Raw genomic sequence first — 21,596 nt, 5'->3', positions numbered from 1 at the left:
TTTTGAATTTCTGCAGACACTTGTGGACACTGGACACTTTTGGATTGTGTGAGGCCCACTGATATCTGAGCGCTATGTGACAGGCTCGATGGCACAGCTGTGACCAAAGTGACTAGAGGATAAGGGAGATTTTGAATTTCAGCAGACACTTGTGGACACTGGACACTTTTGGATTGTGTGAGGCCCACTGATATCTGAGCGCTATTTCACAGGCTCGATGGCACAGCTGTGACAAAAGTGACTAGAGGATATGGGAGATTTTGAATTTCAGCAGACACTTGTGGACACTGGACACTTTTGGATTGTGTGAGGCCCACTGATATCTGAGCGCTATGTCACAGGCTCGATGGCACAGCTGTGACAAAAGTGACTAGAGGATAAGGGAGATTTTGAATTTCAGCAGACACTTGTGGACACTGGACACTTTTGGATTGTGTGAGGCCCACTGATATCTGAGCGCTATGTCACAGGCTTGATGGCACAGCTGTGACAAAAGTGACTAGAGGATAAGGGAGATTTTGAATTTCAGCAGACACTTGTGGACACTGGGCACTTTTGGATTGTGTGAGGCCCACTGAATATCTGAGCGCTCTGTCACAGGCTCGATGGCACAGCTGTGACCAAAGTGACTAGAGGATAAGGGAGATTTTGAATTTCTGCACACACTTGTGGACACTGGACACTTATGGATTGTGTGAGGCCCACTGAATATCACAGCGCTATGTCACAGGCAGAAATTGGCTAGTGTATCACAAACTACAAGGTGTATGTAGAATTGGGCAGAATAGGAATCTCCCTAGAGTGCAGGTCTGTAAGAACGGAACATGTCCTCGTTTTATTCTCACAGAGTGACACACTGATAGCTTCACTGTGGCTGTGATAACAGCCGTTACACGGTACTGTGTGAGGAGCGTACACCGCTGTATGGTGTGAAAAAATGCACGCTCAGTACCTCAGCAGGACAAAAAAAAAAAAATTGGGATTGCTTTTAAAAAAGCAGTTTGCGGAGCAGTGGGTAAACAGCAATGCAGGAATGTCAGGAAGCCTTAGAAGACAGCCCAACAACCAACACCACTGATACACCACTATATAGCCTCCCCTTGCACTGCACACACAGTGACTGATGTGTTGTACAGGCAAAATCGCTAGCAGCAGAAGCAGTTTATTTTTCTTCTCAGCAGGACAAAAAAAAAAATTGGGATTGCTTTTAAAAAAGCAGTTTGCGGAGCAGTGGGTAAACAGCAATGCACAAATGTCAGGAAGCCTTAGAAGGCAGCCCAACAACCAACACCACTGATACACCACTATATAGCCTCCCCTTGCACTGCACACACAGTGACTGGTGTGTTGTACAGGCAAAATCGCTAGCAGCAGAAGCAGTTTTTTTTTCTTCTCAGCAGGACAAAAAAAAAAATTGGGATTGCTTTTAAAAAAGCAGTTTGCGGAGCAGTGGGTAAACAGCAATGCAGGAATGTCAGGAAGCCTTAGAAGGCAGCCCAACAACCAACACCACTGATACACCACTATATAGCCTCCCCTTGCACTGCACACACAGTGACTGGTGTGTTGTACAGGCAAAATCGCTAGCAGCAGAAGTAGTTTTTTTTTCTTCTCAGCAGGACAAAAAAAAAAAATTGGGATTGCTTTTAAAAAAGCAGTTTGCGGAGCAGTGGGTAAACAGCAATGCAGGAATGTCAGGAAGCCTTAGAAGGCAGCCCAACAACCAACACCACTGATACACCACTATATAGCCTCCCCTTGCACTGCACACACAGTGACTGGTGTGTTGTACAGGCAAAATCGCTAGCAGCAGAAGCAGTTTTTGGTGTCTTCTTCCCTGCCTAACGCTCTCCCTACAAAATCAGCAGCAGCAGCAGCTCTCCCTATTCTGAGATCAGCATGAGTAACATGGCGGTCGGCGTGCATGCCCTTTTATACCCCCTGTGACGCCCCCCAAAGCAAGCCAATCACTTGCATGCCCTTCTGAAAGATGGTGGTGACCCGTGCCTATGTCATCACGTTGCCCACAGTGTCCGTGGATCCTGATTGGCTGAAAAAGAGCGCAAAACAAAATTTTGAAACGCGACTTTGGCGCGTAAGTCGCCGACCTCGTGGCCGACCTCATCCTAGGGTCGGGTTTCGTTTCATGAAACCCGACTTTGCCAAAAGTCGGCGACTTTTGAAATTTTTCGACCCGTTTCGCTCAACTCTAGTGGTGACCCCGGCCATGGGGGGGGGAGGCAGCACAGTTAGGGAGTTTTAGAAAGTGGCATATGTTGATGTTGGACATTCAGCTGATGCAAAAGGCAAAATTGTTCAAGTCCCAGGAAGAGGAGGACCAAAGCAAGCCATTTTTCTGTCACCCTATGTGTCATCAGGGGAAGGTGGGACAAAATCCTTGGAAACCCATGCATGGTTCATTTTAATAAAGGTTAGATCATCCACATTTTGGGTTGACAGACGGGTCCTTTTTTCTGTCAGGATTGATCCAGCTGCACTGAAGACTCTTTCCGATAGCACACTTGCAGCTGGGCAAGCGAGCTCCTGTAAGGCATATTGTGACAATTCAGGCCAGGTGTCCAGTTTAGCGGCCCAATAGTCAAAGGGGAATGACCTGTGCGGGAGAACATCAATATGGGAGGAAAAGTAGTTTGTAACCATAGTTGACAACTGCTGTCTCCTGTCACTTTCCATCGATGAAGTATTACCAGTTGTGTGAGCGGTACTTGAAAAATCAGTCCACAACATTGTCATGAAACCCCTGTCTCCAACGCCACTTCTGCTGTGTGCACCACGAACACCTCTGCCAAGCTGCCCCCGGCCTGTACGGCTCGTGTGAGAACCATCACCACTGCTGTGTGCTGGGAATGCCTCAACCAACCGGTTTACCAGAGTTGCTTGTTTATTAGCCAATATTAGGTCAAGGTTCTCCTGTGGCATGATGTTTTGTAATTTGCCTTTATAGCGTGGATCCAGGATGCTGGCCAACCAGTAGTCGTCATCGTTCATCATTTTGGAAATGCGGGGGTCCCTTTTTAGGATCTGCAAGGCATAATCTGACATGTGGGCCAATGTTCCCGGTGTCAATGATGCACTGCGAGTGCTGGTTGGAGGAGCACTTTCTGGAAAATCCACTTCCCTCCAGTCACGCACAAACCCTGTACCAGACCTTGCCACGCCAACATTTTCACTTGCCCCACGAGATGCATCCTCCTCCCCTAAGTAATCATCCCCATCATCATCCTCCTCTTCTTCCTCCACCTCGTCCAGGAGAGGTCCCTGAGCAGACAATGGATGAATGTCATCAAGGATTCCCTCCTCCTCTTCCTCCTCATCAACATTGGCTGCAGACGCCTGCTCCTTAAGGTGCGTCAAAGTTTGCATGAGCAGACGCATAAGTGGGATGCTCATGCTTAGGATGGCGTCGTCTGCACTTACCAGCCATGTGCATTCCTCAAAACACTGAAGGACTTTACAGAGGTCTTTCAGCTTCGACCACTGCACACCTGTCAACTTCATGTCTGCTCTCAAAGTGCCTGGCCGTGTATCCTCCCACAAATGCATTATGGCCTGCCGCTGTTCGCACAGCCGCTCAACCATGTGCAGGGTGGAGTTCCACCTTGTTGCAATGTCGATAATGAGGCGGTGGTTGGGAAGGTGGAGCAATCTCTGCAGCTTCTGCTTACGAATGGAGGGTACCGGCGACCGGCGGATGTGCTCGCACAGTCTTCGCACCTTCTGGAGCAGGGCTGTTAACTCCTGATAATTGTTGAGGAAGCACTGCGCCACCAGGTTCAAGGTGTGAGCCAAGCAAGGTATGTGGCTGAGTTTTGAAAGGGCTATGGCTGCCACAAAATTACGGCCGTTATCACTAACTACCTTGCCTGCCTCAAGATGTATACTGCCCAGCCATGTATCAGTTTGTCGCTGAAAGTGCTCGGCCAGCACCTCCGCGGTGTGTCTGTCGCCCAAACACATCATCTGCAACACAGCCTGCTGACGCTTTCCACTAGCTGCTCAATAGGGGGACACCTCGTGTGCAACAGTGGCAGCTGCAGATGGAGTGCTCGTACGACTGCGCTCTGTAGACGAGCTTTCGCTTCTGGAGGAGGAGGAGGAGGGTCGAACGCCTACAGCCAACTGTTTCCTATACCGTGGGCTAGGCAGCACTGTCCCACCACCGCTGTCCCCTGTGGACCATGCATCCACCACATTAACCCAGTGCGCAGTGATGGACACGTAATGGCCCTGGCCATGCCGACTGGACCATGCATCTGTTGTGAGGTGCACCTTTCCACTCACTAACTGCTTGAGTGCATGGTCAATGCGGTCTTTCACATGATGGTGGAGGGCTGGGATGGCTTTGCGAGAGAAGAAGTGGCGACTGGGTAGGTCATAGCGTGGTACTGCATAGGCCATGAGTTCGCGGAAAGCTGCGCTTTCCACCAACCGATAGGGCATCATCTCTAACGAGATTAGTTTGACAATGTGGGCGTTCAAACCCAGTGTACGCGGATGAGAGACTGAGTACTTTCTTGACCTACTCATAGTCTCTGGGAGGGTGAGCTGGACTTGAGAGCTGCATATAGTGGAACTAGCGGTGGACAGGGCGGACTGAGAGAGGGTTGATGATGGTGATGGAGTTGGTGTTCTTTCTGATGGCCTAGATTCAGTCTTTCATTGATATAACAGTGGGATTCCCTGACTGCTTTGGCCTTGCAATGACACCTCAACATTTGCTGCTGTGCTAACCGGTGGGCTTACAGTGGGGGAAACAATGTAGCGTTGCTGACTACCTTCTTTGTGATCAGTTGCACATGTGGTACTTGAGGTTTGGTGTTGTGTCCACGCTTGCAAGTGCATGCTGGTTAAATGTCTAAGCATGCAACTGGTATTCAAATATTTCAGATTTTTCACTTGGCTAAAGGTCTTTGCGCACTTCTTACAGATAACCTTGGCCTGATCATGAGGATTTTGTTCAAAAAAGTTCCACACTGCACTCTTCCTACTTTGGAAGACATTTTGCGGCCTAGCACGCTGTGCTATTTTGACCGTCTGGACAAGCTGTCCAGCAACTCTTTTGATTTTTGGAACCTGTCTTTGGAGTGCTCCGGGCCTGCCAGATAACAACTGTTGCGATGTCGATGTCTGCTGTGGATGCTCCTCCTCATCTGAGCTATTGGAAGCAGCACCCTCTTCCCCCAATGGATGCCAATCTGGGTCAACAACTGGGTCATCTATCACCTCCTCTTCAATGTCATGTGCAGCTTCCTCTGTGTCACCGTGTATGGTGGTATAGTATGCGGGAAGGGGCACCTGAGTCTCATCAGGGTCAGAATCTGAATCATTACACTGCGAGGACAATGTAGTGCTCTGACTGAAAGTACCAGCAGAATCATCTGTCAGTGGCTGTGCATCAGTGCACTCCATGTCAGATTCATCTTGGCCTGGGTAATTCACCATTTCACTTGATAACCCAGGCATGGTGTGTGAAAACAGCTCCATGGAGTAATCAGTTGTATGGCCTGCGTCATCCTTCAATCTTGGTTGGGGTGAAGGACACAAGGAAAGGTGTGGTTCATGAACATGAGCCTCCAATGACGACTCAGTGCTTTTATTTTTTACAACTTCAGAAGAGAAGGCGATAGAGCTGGAGGCTGAGTCAGCAATGTAAGCCAAAACTTTTTCCTGATGCTCTGGCTTTAAAAGCGGTTTGCCAACTCCTAGAAAACAAAGCCTTCGAGGTCTTGTGGAGCCAGACGATGACGCAGGCTCAACACCTCCTGCATTCGGTCCTATTTTGCTTTTGCCACTACCATCAGATCCACCACCAACACCATCATTACCAGCTGGCAACCCCCGCCCAATTCCACGGCCTCTTCCACCAGCCTTCCTCATTTTTGGTAAAAATGTACACAAAATCCCACAAACTATATAGTAATGTAAAACAAGGTACAAGGTGTATATAGGACAGGGGAGACGTCGAATTTCTGAACACACTTGTGGACACTATTGGATTGTGTGAGGCCCAGTTAATATCACACCGCTATGTCACAGGCTCAATGTCGCAGGTGTGAAAATTGTCACTATAGGACAGGGGAGATGTAGAATTTCTGAACACACTTGTGGACACTGTTGGATTTTGTGAGGCCCAGTTAATATCACACCGCTATGTCACAGGCTCAATGTCGCAGGTGTGAAAAATGTCACTATACGACAGGGGAGATGTAGAATTTCTGAACACACTTGTGGACACTGTTGTGTGAGGCCCAGTTAATATCACACCGCTATGTCACAGGCTCAATGTCGCAGGTGTGAATAATGTCACTATAGGACAAGGGAGATGTAGAATTTCTGAACACACTTGTGGACACTGTTGTGTGAGGCCCAGGTAATATCACACCGCTATGTCACAGGCTCAATGTCGTAGGTGTGAAAAATGTCACTATAGGACAGGGGAGATGTAGAATTTCTGAACACACTTGTGGACACTGTTGGATTGTGTGAGGCCCAGTTAATATCACACCACTATGTTACAGGCAGAAATTGGCTAGTGTATGACAAACTACAAGGTGTATATAGAATTGGGTAGAATAGGAATCTCCCTAGAGTGTAGATCTGTAAGAACGGAACATGTCCTTGACTTATTCTTACAGAGTGACACACAGATAGCTTCGCTGTGGCCGTGATAACAGCCGTTACATGGTACTGAGAGAGGAGCGTGCACGTACACCGCTGTCCTGTGTCCGTAAAATTGTCAAGCTCCGTGTTTTTTAAGTATACGGACTGACACACGCTGTCTCTCTATAGTTTTGAATGTGATCAAACCACAAATATACTTAACTGTTTGAAAAGCAGACAAAACTAGAAGGTGTAGGTCTGTAAGAACGGAACATGTCCTCGACTTATTCTTACAGAGTGACACACAGATAGCTTCGCTGTGGCCGTGATAACAGCCGTTACACGGTACTGAGAGAGGAGTGTGCACGTACACCGCTGTCCGGTGTCCGTAAAATTGTCAAGCTCCGTGTTTTTTAAGTATACGGACTGACACACGCTGTCTCTCTATAGTTTTGAATGTGATCAAACCACAAATATACTTAACTGTTTGAAAAGCAGACAAAACTAGAAGGTGTAGGTCTGTAAGAACGGAACATGTCTTTGACTTATTCTTACAGAGTGACACACAGATAGCTTCGCTGTGGCCGTGATAACAGCCGTTACATGGTACTGAGAGAGGAGCGTGCACGTACACCGCTGTCTGGTGTCCGTAAAATTGTCAAGCTCCGTGTTTTTTAAGTATACGGACTGACACACGCTGTCTCTCTATAGTTTTGAATGTGATCAAACCGCAAATATACTTAACTGTTTGAAAAGCAGACAAAACTAGAAGGTGTAGGTCTGTAAGAACGGAACATGTCCTCGACTTATTCTTACAGAGTGACACACAGATAGCTTTGCTATGGCCGTGATAACAGCTGTTACACGGTACTGAGAGAGGAGCGTGCACGTACACCGCTGTCCGGTGTCCGTAAAATTGTCAAGCTCCGTGTTTTTTAAGTATACGGATTGACACACGCTGTCTCTCTATAGTTTTGAATGTGATCAAACAGCAAATATACTTAACTGTTTGAAAAGCAGACAAAACTAGAAGGTGTAGGTCTGTAAGAACGGAACATGTCCTCGACTTATTCTTACAGAGTGACACACAGATAGCTTCGCTGTGGCCGTGATAACAGCCGTTACACGGTACTGAGAGAGGAGCGTGCACATACACCGCTGTCCAGTGTCCGTAAAATTGTCAAGCTCCGTGTTTTTTAAGTATACGGACTGACACACGCTGTCTCTCTATAGTTTTGAATGTGATCAAACCGCAAATATACTTAACTGTTTGAAAAGCAGATAAAACTAGAAGGTGTAGGTCTGTAAGAACGAAACATGTCCTCGACTTATTCTTACAGAGTGACACACAAATAGCTTCACTGTGGCCGTGATAACAGCCGTTACACGGTACTGTGTGAGGAGCGTTCACCGCTGTATGGTGTGCAAAAATGCACGCTCAGTACCTCACCAGGGCAAAAAAAAAATTTGGATTGCTTTTAAAAAAGCAGTTTGCAGAGCAGTGGGAAAACAGCAATGCAGCTATCAGGAAGCCTTATAAGGCAGCCTAACAACCAACACAGCTGATCTAGCAAAATATAGCCTCCACTTGCACTGCACACACAGTGACTGGTGTGTTGTACAGGCAAAATCGCTAGCAGCAGAAGCAGTTTTTGGTGTCTTCTTCCCTGCCTAACGCTCTCCCTACAGAATCAGCAGCAGCAGCAGCTCTCCCTATTCTGAGATCAGCATGAGTAACATGGCGGTCGGCGTGCACGCCCTTTTATACCCCCTGTGACGCCCCCTAAAGCAAGCCAATCACTTGCATGCCCTTCTCAAAGATGGTGGTGACCCCTGCCTATGTCATCACGTTGCCCACAGTGTCCGTGGATCCTGATTGGCTGAAAAAGGGCAGAAAACAAACTTTTGAAACGCGACTTTGGCGCTAAAGTCGCCGAGCTCGTGGCCGACCTCACCCTAGGGTCGGGTTTCGTTTCATGAAACCCGACTTTACCAAAAGTCGGCGACTTTTGAAATTTTTCGACCCGTTTCGCTCAACTCTAATTTTGACCCCACGGGGTGAGGTCTTGCGTGGAGCCCCAGATCGAGGGAGATTATCACTGGTTTTGGATGTCCTCCATTATCTTATTATTGCTCCCACAGTTGACTTCATCACACCAAGCTGCTTGCCTATTGCAGATTCAGTCTTCCCAGCCTGGTGCAGGGCTACAATTTTGTTTCTGGTGTCCTTCGACAGCTCTTTGGTCTTCACCATAGTGGAGTTTGGAGTGTGACTGATTGAGGTTGTGGACAGGTGTCTTTTATACTGATAACAAGTTCCAACTGATGCCATTGCTACAAGTAATGAGTGGAGGGCAGAGGAGCCTCTTAAAGAAGAAGTTACAGGTCTGAGAGCCAGAAATCTTGCATGTTTTTAGGTGACCAAATACTTATTTTCCACCATAATTTAAAAAATAAATCTTGCCAAATCAGACAAGATGATTTTCTGGATTTGTTTTCTCATTTTGACTCTCATAGTTGTGGTCTACCTATGATGTCAATTACAGGCCTCTCTCATGTTTTTAAGTGGGAGAACTTGCACAATTGGTGGCTGACTAAATGCTTTGTTTTCCCCACTGTACATTGTGGTAGTATTATAGTAGTTATATTCTTGCACATAGTAGCAATATTAGCCCGGGATTTCACATGCGAGAAACACAGCCGAGTCTCGCATGTTAATACCGGGCATTCCCGCCGGCAGTCGGGAGCTGAGCGTGCGGCCGCATAGCAATACATGCAGCTGAATGCTCTGCTTCTGATTGCCGGCGGCAGTGCCTGGTATTAACATGCGAGACTCGGCTGTGTTTCTCACATGTGTGATCCCGGCAAAGTGTTTATTAGCTGGAAATGCAAATCAGCAAATTAAACGATGAAATTAAGAAAGAGACTGATCCAAAGATAAAACTGATGAAATGTGAGAGCCTGGATGATTGCCGACAAGAGCTGGTCATTCAGAAAGAAAACATGGACAAAGATGTCAACTCTGTGCCCAGAAAGGAAACTTGGGCTATGGAGAAAAAGAGGGGATCCAGGGCCCAGAAGGAGAATAGAAAACACTTTGTTAGTAATATGGATATTAAATATAAAACTGTGTATGGTGTGGAGCAAGGAAGTCTGGTAAGAAATGCAGCACTTTTATCAACCGCACAATGTGAGGGGTATGAAGCAGCAGACAATGCTTGAGAGGAAAGTGTATCTACATGCCCATTGGTCTGGGCCAAGTTCGATGGTCGGGCGTTGTCTGGTGGATACTGGGTCTCAAGTGACCACGATGCCCGAAGCGTACTTCCGTCAACACTTCTCAGAGTCTCTACGGCCAGAGTGGGGCCCGGTAGTAAAACTGACAGCGGCAAATCACTTGCTCATCCCGGTCGCAGGGGTGGTGTGGATGCAGGTCTCCTTGTGCGGGAAAGATCTTGGATGGAAGGGTATAGTGCTGACACTATGGGAAGCTGGTTATGGACATACCATCACTCTGAGGATAAATATCCTGAAAGAGTTTGGAAAACTGCTCATCGATGAACCTTCTCATCTGTCCTTGAAATAGTGGAGTTCCCCCCAGCGACAAGTGTTTCAACAGCTAGTTCGTACAGCTCGAGCCCAGGAAGCCTCTAGTCATGGGGAAACATTAGGAAAAGTGGTTGTGCCGGCCTTCACTAAACTCACTCTACCACCAGGACAGACCGTACTGATGCTGCCAGTCCGAGCACATGCCCCACTAGAGGGGGATTGTACATGAAGGGACGGGGCCTGTACGCTGCGTAAATTTGACAGGTCAGGAAATTGTCATCCCACACCAGGGTGAAGTGGTGCGGATAGTAGGTATGCCCAAAGAAATCATACCACCCCAGGCCATAGAGTTGGCAGTAAATCCAGAAGACCCATGGTCAGTAAAGGTTACCACCTCTCCTATAGCCAAACCTCAATACATCCAGGAGGGTCGGCGTATACTGGAACAGATGCGTGCCAAACTATCTGAACTCACGCCGACCCAGGTACAACAAGTGGAAGCGTTACTGGGGCGATACAAGTCATGTTTGTGAATCATGAGGATGACTTTGGCTGCACTACGGCTATTACTCATGAAATACCAACAGGGGATACAGCACCCATTCAGAATGGTATCTGCAGATTCCCCCTCATTTATATCAGGAAGTAAGAGAGATGTTCGTATGGATGCTACAGCCGGGTGTCATCAGGGAAAGCCAGAGTCCGTGGGCAGTCACCATTGTGCTGGTTCAAAAGAAGGACGGGACACTGAGGTTTTGTGTAGATTACCATAAACTCAACGCCTGCACCGTGAGGGATTCATACCCTCTACCCCGGACTGAGGAATCACTGTCTGCATTGGGGAAAGCCAAATTCTTCTCGACGCTGGATCTCGCCAGTGGCTACTGGCAAGTGCCCATGTCAGAGAAGGACTGGGCGAAGACGGCCTTTATACTAACTATTGGCCTCTTCGAATTCAACAGGTTAAAAAATAAAATAAAATAAATCTTTATTTTTATATAGCGCTAACATATTCCGCAGCGCTTTACATTTTGCACACATTATCATCACTGTCCCTGATGAGGCTCACAATCTAAATTCCCTATCAGTATGTCTTTGGAGTGTGGGAGGAAACCGGAGTACCCGGAGGAAACCCACGCAAACACGGGGAGAACATACAAACTCCTTGCAGATGTTGTCCTTGGTGGGATTCGAACCCAGGACTCCAGCGCTGCCATTTAGCCTGGCCAACGTCCCCGGCATTTTCCAACGATTGATGGAGAGGTGCTTAGGTGATTTGAACTTTGAGACCACACTCATTTACCTAGATAACATCATACTATATGCTGCCTAGTTTGAAGATCACCTGTGGAGATTAGAGCAAGTGCTGAGCCATCTGCAGAAATATTGACTGAAGGTGAAACCCCAGAAGTGCCTCTTGAGACCCATCTCCGTCTGGTCATTCTCCTTTGCTAGCAACACCCTGTGGATTAATTTGGAAATCACTTGGTCAACCGTAAACGGTCACAGATCCTCCCCCAACAACATGATAGTATATGCTGCCTCATTTGAAGATCACCTGTGCAGATTAGAGCAAGTGCTGAGCCGTCTGCTGAAATTGGGACTGAAGGTGAAACCCCAGAAGTGCCTCTTGTTCCGGACTCAAATTGAGTATCTAGGCCATGTTGCTTCAGCTGAAGGAGTGAAGCCATCACAGGAGAAAATTGCGGTGATTCAGGATTGGCCGACCCCAGAGACCGTAAATGATGTCTGATCGTTCCTGGAACTGACTGGTTAATGCTGTCGCTTCGTGAAGAACTTTGCCTGTGTGGTGAAACCTCTGCTCAAGCTTCTGAAAGGGGTACCCCCGAATGCAAAGGGCCGGTCCATCCGTTGGGAGTAGAGGCAGGAGAAAGCTTTTTGTGACTTGAAAAAGGCACTGACCGAAGCCCCGGTACTGGCCTATGCGGACTTCTCTATACCGTTCATTTTTCACACCGACAGAAGCTTGCACGGACTTGAGGCTGTGTTGTCACAGGTGCAGGATGGAAAAGAGAGGGTGATTGCTTATGCTAGTCAGTCCCCTCACAATTCCGAGTGCAACCCGGACAACTACAGTTCCTTCAAGCTGGAATTGCTGGCATTGATGTGGGAGAGACTTGCAGAATACCTGTCCGGCTCGGAGGTGTTGGTGCGCACCGATAATAATCTGTTAGCGCATCTGCAGAACGCTAAGTTAGGGGCCCTAGAACAGTGCTGGGTGGCCCAGATGGCAAAGTATCAATATGGAATCGCTTACAGGAGGGGGGCGGAGAATACCCACGCCGACACCTTATCCAGAATAAGACATGCGACACCTGGAAACGGTAATGATGAGATGCTGGAGGAGGAGATTCCCCGGCTCCGGATGACCACTGGGACAGTGGCGGCTAGCTGGACCAGAATCGTACCCCCCACCATGAAGGAGTGTTGGGAAGATCCCGGGATGAGTGGGGCCGTTTGCAACAGGAAGACCGTAAGCTTGCTCTGTTTAGGCAATGTGTGACACTGAAGAAACTGCCCAATCAAAAACAGAGGAGTACTTTGACTCCAGAAGCACTGAAGATACTCTGGCAGTGAGAGCGCCTCCAGATGAGAAACTGCCTGTTATATCGGAAAGTCCAGCTGAAAAAAGAGTTAGAAGCCTCCTGGCAGGTAGTGATTCCGAAGATGGTATTATCTACAGTGGCCGCTGATGCTCATGAAAAAGGGGTGCACTTCGGTCTTGAAAAAGCTTTCCAGTGGCTAAAGCGGTTTGTCTACCACCCTCGGTTAAGAACAGCGGTTGAAGAGGCTTGTAGACTCTGTTGGGCATGTGAGTTGGCCAAATCCCCAGAACAAAGAGCTCCTACATATAACCATAGTGACATCAGCCCCCCTGGAATGGTTGACCATCGACTACTTCACCATCGGGCTGGCACACCAAGGGTACGACCACTGTCTAGTGATGGTAGATCATTTTATGAAGCTTGCTGTTGTTACACCCACTCGGGATCAAACGGCCGAGCCGCTGCACATGCCATCTGTAAAAATTCATCCAGGTCTATGGCTGCCCTCAGCGAATCCATTCTGATCAAGAAGCCTGTTTCTTGGGAAGAGTAATGGATGAGCTTCAACATACCTATCAGTTTGACAGGTCTCATACCACACCATACCACCCTCAGGGAAACGGGCCTGTGAACGATTTAACCGTACTGTAATTCAGATGTTAAGGACCTTGGAAAAGGATAGGAAGACTCGGTGACCCGAGTACATGTCTGAGCTCATGTGGATCTACAATAATCGAGTCCACCAAACCACCGGTTCCACGCCCTACTCCTTGCTGTTCAGCCGAACAGGGAAAGAAGTCACGGAACTGGAGCTGGACCCAGGGAAGGACTACCCACAAACGGGGGAGTCTACCTGGGTCCGAGAACATTGTCATCATTTGCAGACCTTACATCGTCTAGTACAGACTCGGCTCCAGAAGTTGGAGCACTCTGAGAAGCTCCCTCTGCGGGGAACAGATCTTCAGGTGGGTGATCGAGTGTTGGTGCGGGAAAAACGTCCACGTGACAAGCTGGAAAGCTGGTGGGAAAGTAGGCCCTACAGAGTGAAGCGTCGGGTCGGCACAGGAGAACCCGTATATGAGATTTATCCAGAAGTAGAAGAGAATGCTCCCACAAGAGTAGTACACGGAAGTATGCTTCAGCTGTGTCTCTCAGAAGACCCCATATGGAGGATATTCTGTAAAAATACAGCTTTTACAAGAGAATGGTGTAACCAGACATCTGCCGCACTCCTTCTACCTGGGCTCAGAAAGGGGGATATGTTACTACCCCGGTCAACCGCATCTGTGTCATAGATGTGGGGGCAGGCACCTCGCCATAAACTGCTCTCGTATCACATGCTCATTGTGTGGACAGATCGGGCATACAAAGGACAAACGCACAGGACCCGTCATCTGTAACCTGTATTCAGGACCCGGACATAGGTTTTGGAATTGCCTTCATGCAGAACATAATAAATATAATGGCCTGACCTCTTTGGAAATGATGAAAAAAGATGTCACCGGAGGTGCAGATGTTGTCCAAGAAGCCGGCACTGATAATGTTAGAAGTCATAGTAGCAGTCAACCTGCTCCAGAGTCTGAGATATTACTAATGGATGCTGCACTACCAGGACCACCAGCCACTGAAAAAACACCTAAAGTACCACCAGCCACTGAAGAAATGCCTAAAGTGCCACCAGACACCTAGGAAACATCTAAAGTTCCACTAGCCACTGAAGAACAACAAGAAAACAGATTTGCAAAAATACTCTGCAGTAAAATATATGACAATAGTCAGCAAGTGCTGGATAACAAATACAGGGTATTTAGTTGATACGATTTTTTGAAAAAAAATGTATACCAAGCTGCTTCACCACGTCAAGGTAACCCGTATTGAAGCAGTCCCTATCTAATGTATAGATAAAGAAGAACCATATAAAGTACATTTAGCCACTAAGGAAAGACGTAAACCACCATCACTGGCCACAAAAGTAAGATCTAAGCAGTGATTGGCCACTAAAGTAGAGCCTGAAATGCCAGTCACTAAAGATAGACCTAAGGTGTCCAGAAAACCTGTCGCCAAACCATCCAAGCCGCAGTACATCTGTAGAAGCAGTTAATCTGTCCGCAGTGTCCAGTGTGGATGTGGGAGGTTTTGTGACTGTAAGAAGAAAAAAAGTCTTTGTGGATGCATTCAGAAAAGCCTTAGCAGCACAGATAATGTCTGAGCCTCCAGTGCTGGTGATAGGTCAAGGATATTACAATGTATTGGGAGAAGACAAAGAAGAAGAGGCACAGATGGAGCAAGGTCCTTCATACACCAGAGATAATGTCTCTGAGGTGGATCCTGACCCTCCCGTGTCCACAAAGAGATGGGGCACTGAAGGTCACAGCAGTGGAATGAGGAAGAAGACCAGAAAGTCTAAGTGATCAGAATGCGGCTGAGAATAAGCTCCATTAATGTGAACAGTGAGACGTGTCTGAAGGGCAATGCCCATGTGAACGCAGCCAAGAGAGACTGGAGATTAGGGTCCGTCATTCTGGTCCGTCTGTCTGGAGAGAAATAACAGTGTGGGGATTCTTTGTAATACTATGGATGTCCAGGTGGACAGAGCCCTGGAGATCTGTCCAGGACGCTACCTGATACTGGACTTTACATTGGAATTTATCCATTATAGAGAGATAAACATTTATGTTCTATAGACCAGGAAAAAGCGGAGGGAACTGTTGGGATTTGGCAATATTTTGTAACGCTATTGTGTATGTGATGTAACAACGCAATATTTATGTCCTTTAATTATTATTTTGTGATTTTAATGTAGTTATTCTGTAATATGTTTCTGAGATTTAAATAAAAAGATCATCATTATACTAGATATATTCTTGTCCATAGGGGGCAGTATTATAGTAGTTATATTTTTGTGCATAGGGGGCAGTATTAAAGTAGCAAAGGAGGAGGTGTCCAGAACTCAGATGAGTAAAAATAAGCTTTATTCTTCCATTAAAAGCATGTACAAAACACACATGGACAAGAGCAGTTTCAATCGGACTTGTTTTGGAAACACGTGATATCCTTAGTCGTAAGCTCATGGTCTTATATCTCAGTCCATTGGAAATGATATTTCACAATATATCAGAGAATTGGAGATAATATCTGGTCCCTAGACACAGTATCAGATAATATTGAAAATAATATCATGGAGCCTTGGAGGCACTGCATTGTAAAAAATAACTCAGACTGCTGGTCATTATATCAGAATACTGGAACTAGTATCTCAGAGCATTGGAGAAAATAATTTAGAGCCTTGAACATACTATGTTAACCTCAGAGATACTATGTGTAAAACTTGAGAGCCTTGGATGTAATAACTCAGAGCATGGGAAAGTTTATCCATACCTTTGGACTTGGAGAATAAGGGAAATACTATGGAGATAATATGTCAGGTCATTGGACATATCTCTGAGTGTTAGAGTTAATATTTCAGGGTCTTTTTTACTTGGCCCCATGTTCTTTACTATCAAATAATATGTATGTCACAACTTGAACGGGTGCTCCGTGGCTCTTGTTCTAATTTATTTTCTTAGCTGGTGTCTATAGATATATCTTTTCACACTGTCCTCTGTCCAGGGAAGATCTCTTTTAACAAGTCTATGTCAATGAGACAGATATTTCATATGGATAGAGATTTTATTTTGGACCGGGGAGATGTCATAGAGCGCTTAGGAATCTGTTTGATGTATGTTGCAGCTCTAACACGATCCATATGCCTCTTTCCCAGGATCTCATTTTATGTCAACAATTCTCATTTGTATGCTTGTTCTTTTATATGTAGATATTTCTGTACACAGTTTGAGACTTGGCAAGATGGGATATGTTATATATTAATCTTCTGATACACAGCAATGAAGCATATACAGTACATTAACTGGACTATTCCATACATTAAAATAGGGCGCCAACACAAGTGCCTGGAGCCAAATGCGGCTCCTCAAGGTAACATATAGAAACCTTTGGATTGCCTGACACTGCAAATTTTATAGAGTAATTCAGGAAGCTGAGGACACTTAGTTTTAGTGCAGAAGCCTGATATTAAAAGTTTTAAGACCCGCAGCATGTGGACGTGTATTTAAAACCAAAGCCACTGAGCTAATAATGAGGTCATTGGATGAGTTATGGTAAGAAATAAGAACATTGTCCTTTTAAAGGGAACCTGTCATCAGGATATTACACCCCTAACTAATGCCATGTGTGTAAAGCCTCTTTAATGCCTATTAAATGCTTACCTTTCTTGAATAAGTTTATGTGGATGTTTTAGTGAAATTTAGCTCTCCTTCCTCTCTCTCTATTCTCCAACTGCCGCCGGCCTCTGGTCTTTCACTGACAGGTCACTCTTGTCTCACTGACTTGCCCCCCTGCCCTGCCCATCATTGCCCACTGTTGCCTTCTTTGAGGAAGGAAGAAGCACATAGAACAATAGTCCATCTCTTGCAATGTCATGAGGAGCTTACTGTGCATATGTCGCCCCGTCTGAGGAGATAACCCCAGGAAATTATGGTGCCTGTGCAAAATCTCATGCATGGGAGGCAGGTTACAGAGCCAAGAGTGACCTGTCAGTCAAACACCAGAGGTCTGCAGAAGGTGGGGAACAGGGAGAGGCACACAGACAAAGCTGCAAGTGTAGTGCCTACTCCACTGCACTTCTGGTTGAAACTTGAGTGCTGAATTTCTTGAAAAATCATAATGAATTTCTAGAAACAAGGCAAGCATTTAAGCCCTTGATGACGGAGTCCTTTTTCATTTTTGCGTTTCTGTTTTTCGCTCCCTTTCTTCCCAGAGCCATAACTTTTTTTCATTTTTCCGTCAATATGGCCATGTGAGGGCTTGTTTTTTGAGGGACAAGTTGTACTTTTGAACGACACCATTAGTTTTAACATATCTTGTACTCAAAAATGGGAAAAAAATTCCAAGTGCGGTGAAATTGAAAAAAAAAGTCCACAACGGTTTTTGGGATTTTTTTTTTTTTACCATGTTCACCAAATGCTAAAACTGACCTGCCATTATGATTCTCTAGGTTCATAGAAACTAAACATGTCTAGGTTCTTTTTTTATTTCAGTGGTGAAAAAATTCCAAAGTTTGTAAAAAAAAAAAAAAAATGGCTTCATTCTCCAGGACCCACGGCGTCTCCAATTTTCATGATCTCGGGTTGGGTGAGGCCTTATTTTTGCGTGCCGAGCTGACGTTTCTAATGATACCATTTTGGTGCAGATACAATCTTTTGATCGCCCGGTATTGCGTTTTAATGCATTGTTGCGGCGACCAAAATGTAATTCTGGCATTTTGACTTTTTTTCTCTCTATGCCATTTTGCGATCTGGTTAATTCTTTTTTTATATTGATAGATCGGTCAATTCTGAACCTGGCGATACGAAATATGTGCATGTTTGATTTTTTGTATTGTTTTATTTGGAATGGTGAGAAAAGGGGATGATTTAAATTTTTTTATTTTTCAATATTTTTAAAAGCATTTTTTAGCATGCTTCAACAGTCTCCCATGGGAGACTAGAAGCTGCCATAACCCAATCAGCTCTGCTATCTACTGTATATACAGGCGATGATCAGATCACCGGTATGTAGCAGAATTACTCACTTGCTATGAGAGCCGACCACCAGGCGTCGCTCATAACAATCCAGCATTGACAACCATAGAGGTCTCCAGGCGACCTCTGGTTGTCGAGCCAACCCATCGGTGACCCGGGATCACATGATGGGGGTCACTGATGGGTGGATTTACGGCACAATTTCTGGAATTGCATGTTAAATGCTGCTGTCAGAGTTTGACAGTGGCATTTAATGGGTCTAAAAGCCGCGGGTGGATCGCAATTCCATTCGTGGCTGTTCTGGGCACATGTCAGCTATTCAAAACAACTGACATGTGCCAGGAAAGATATGGGCTCACCGCCAGAGCCCACATCAAAGGGAGAGACACAAAATGCGCAGTACTAGTATGGCATATGTGGTGAATGAGTTAATAAACATTAAAGTGCTTATATGTGTAATAACGTCCAGGTGCTGGGTATGTCACCACGGAACAGAGACAGACCAAAAGTTATTGGGTTTACTTACAAGGGTCTAAACCTCCTCGCAGGGAGGAAACAGTGGGGGTTAAACTGGCAAAAGAATGATGAAATAACGGTTTATGAAAATTAGGCAAGTTATCAAATAGTCAAGGAAGATAATATTAATTAACGGGTATTCGTGAAACTTATCAGTCTGAAGAAATCTTGCTTGAAGGGTCGTCTTCTCCAATGTCGGCGCTGTCAGCAGTGGCACTTGTAGTCTCTGTAGTCTCTGTATATGCTGAAGTCTCTGTTAGATGGTAATCGCGATCTCCGGGGTTAAGATGGAAGGCAGGGGGACACTGGGACTGACTGGGTCTCCCCTGCTCTGAGTCTTCTGTAAAACTAACAGTCTCTCCGCCGGAACAATACTCAGTCTCTGGTTAAGCCTCTCTGCTGGAACAATACTCAGTCTCTTGTTAAGTCTCTCTGATGGAATCAGGGGCTCTGAACTGTCACCGTGGGCACTAGGGCTGCGCACGCGGGTCTCCGTTTCTGCACGGAGGACGTCTTCCCCTAATCAGTGGGGACTTCGCTTCACCATACTCACAGGCAGCAGTATGTATGTCACGTCCTCCTGTCTTATCTTTCTGACCAGGAGTTCTCTCTCCTTCCCTGCGTGCAGCTGGTCCTGTTCTGTCTCCTGCACAGGCTGCTCTGCCCTGAGCGCATGCTGTCTTCGCGCCCTCTGCCTGCACCCCTTCCTGTCCAGCACAACTTCCTCTTCTCCACTGCTACTCACAGGCCCATGATGCAGTCAGTCCAGGTCCAAAAGTCTTCCCCCTGGCAACCCTACTGCGCAGCTATATGGTTCCGGACAAGAGGAGGTAACCCCTTTCTGGTTCTTCTTGGGCTTCACCCCCTTACATATACACATGGCGATTGTTCGGGGTGTAATATCCTTATTAGAGATTGACACAACCACTGTCCATGGTCAAGGTCAATTCTTTATTGCCGGGGTCAGGAGCTATGCAATTTACTGAGTTTATGGGTTCTCCAGTGGCGTATTTGATTTGCTGGCTGGGCGGGATGTCATCTGTGCAGTGCACAAGTTATGTTACGACAGCCGGACTAAACACTAGCTGAGCTTTGTATCTTGAAGGCTAAGGAAATTTGCGCAGCTCCTGTCTATGGCCAGAGAGCACCGACCTGGACCATTGACTATGTTTGTGCAAAGCAATCTGCTCAGCAATCTCTAATCTTGATGACCGATTCACTTTTAAAATGAAGAATTCTTCTTTATAAATTGTATACAGGGCGTTAATGATGCATTGTAGTCAATTTATAAGTATATATATAGAAACTGTAGGGAAACAGAGTGCACCGGACTAAAGAGGGATATTCTTTTAAAAGATAGAATCCAGGTAATATGCACACCTGAGCCAGTTCTATAGGTACTTTTCCTGTAAAAATTCTGCTACCCCGTGACTGGGGGATGAACTCCACCAGGATGCTTGATAAAAGTTAAATCACAGTTTTAGGTTTCACTATCGAAATGAAGATCCAGAAATATAATAAGCGGTTTTCATTCCACAGTATGTTTCGATGCTAGACCATCTGCGGATTTTTACACTTGATAAAGACTCCAGTCCAGGGTCGAAACACATCATTGAATAAAAATTGCTGATAATATTTCTAGATCAAGGATCTTCATTTCGATAGGGCAGCCTTAAACCTTGAGTTGTCTATTCTTATCAATGAGTAATTATAGTCAACCATTGTCTATATGTATCCATGTACAGTATCTACAGGTGCTTCTCACAAAATTAGAATACCATCAAAAAGTTAATTTAGTTCAGTTCTTCAATGCAAAAAATGAAAGTCATATATTATACAGAGTCATTACAAACAGAGTGATCTATTTCAAATGTTTATTTCTGTTTGGCTGTGTGCACACGTAGCGATTTGTAAGCGTTTTTGCCGCGATTTTCGGAGCAAAAACGCTGCGAAAACGTTTAAAAATCGTGTACAGAACGCCCCCCATGCATTCCTATGGCATTCCGCACATGCTGTGCTAATGCTGCGCTTTTTTCCGCAGCGGAATCGCATCGCGGAAAAAATCGCAGCATGCTCATTCTTATGTGCGGAATCGCAAAGAATTGCCGTGATTCCGCACCCATAGGAATGCATGAGAATCGCTTACTTCCCGCATGTGGCTATGCCCACCATGCGGCAAGTTAAGCGTCTCATGTGCGGTTGGTACCCACGGTGTGGAGGAGAGGAGACTGTCCTCCAGGCCCTGGGTACCATACCCCTGTAAAAAAAAGAATAAAAAATAAAAAATCGGGGTATATTTACCCTCCGGCGTCCCGCGCTGCATTCCCGGCCTCAGCGTTCCCAGTAATGCCTTGCGGCAAGGCCCTGTAATGACGTAGTCTCGCGTGACTCTAGCGGTCTCGCGAGATCACTATAGCAACGCGAGACTACGTCATCACAGGTCTCGCAAGGCATTACTGGGAACGCTGAGGCCCGGGAATGCAGCGCGGGACGCCGGAAGGTAAATATACCCCGATTTTTTATTTTTTTTTTAGCATTTTAACATCCTATCTTTTACTATTGATGCCACATAGGCGGCCTCAATAGTAAAAACCTGGTCACACTTGTCAAACACTATGTTTGACGAGTGTAACCAACCTGTCAATCACTTTCCAAGCGATGCTTCAAATCGCTTGGAAAGTGCTTGAATAACGCACACGAAAATCGCGGCAAAATCGCGATCATAATCGCGGTAAAATCGCGGGTGAAATCGCGCGGGAAAAAA

The sequence above is a fragment of the Dendrobates tinctorius genome, unplaced genomic scaffold (assembly GCF_039654945.1).
Source record: "Dendrobates tinctorius isolate UK_male_01 unplaced genomic scaffold, ASM3965494v1 ptg000058l, whole genome shotgun sequence".
Classification (NCBI taxonomy): domain Eukaryota; kingdom Metazoa; phylum Chordata; class Amphibia; order Anura; family Dendrobatidae; genus Dendrobates; species Dendrobates tinctorius.
Note: the sequence above shows the minus strand (reverse complement) of the source record.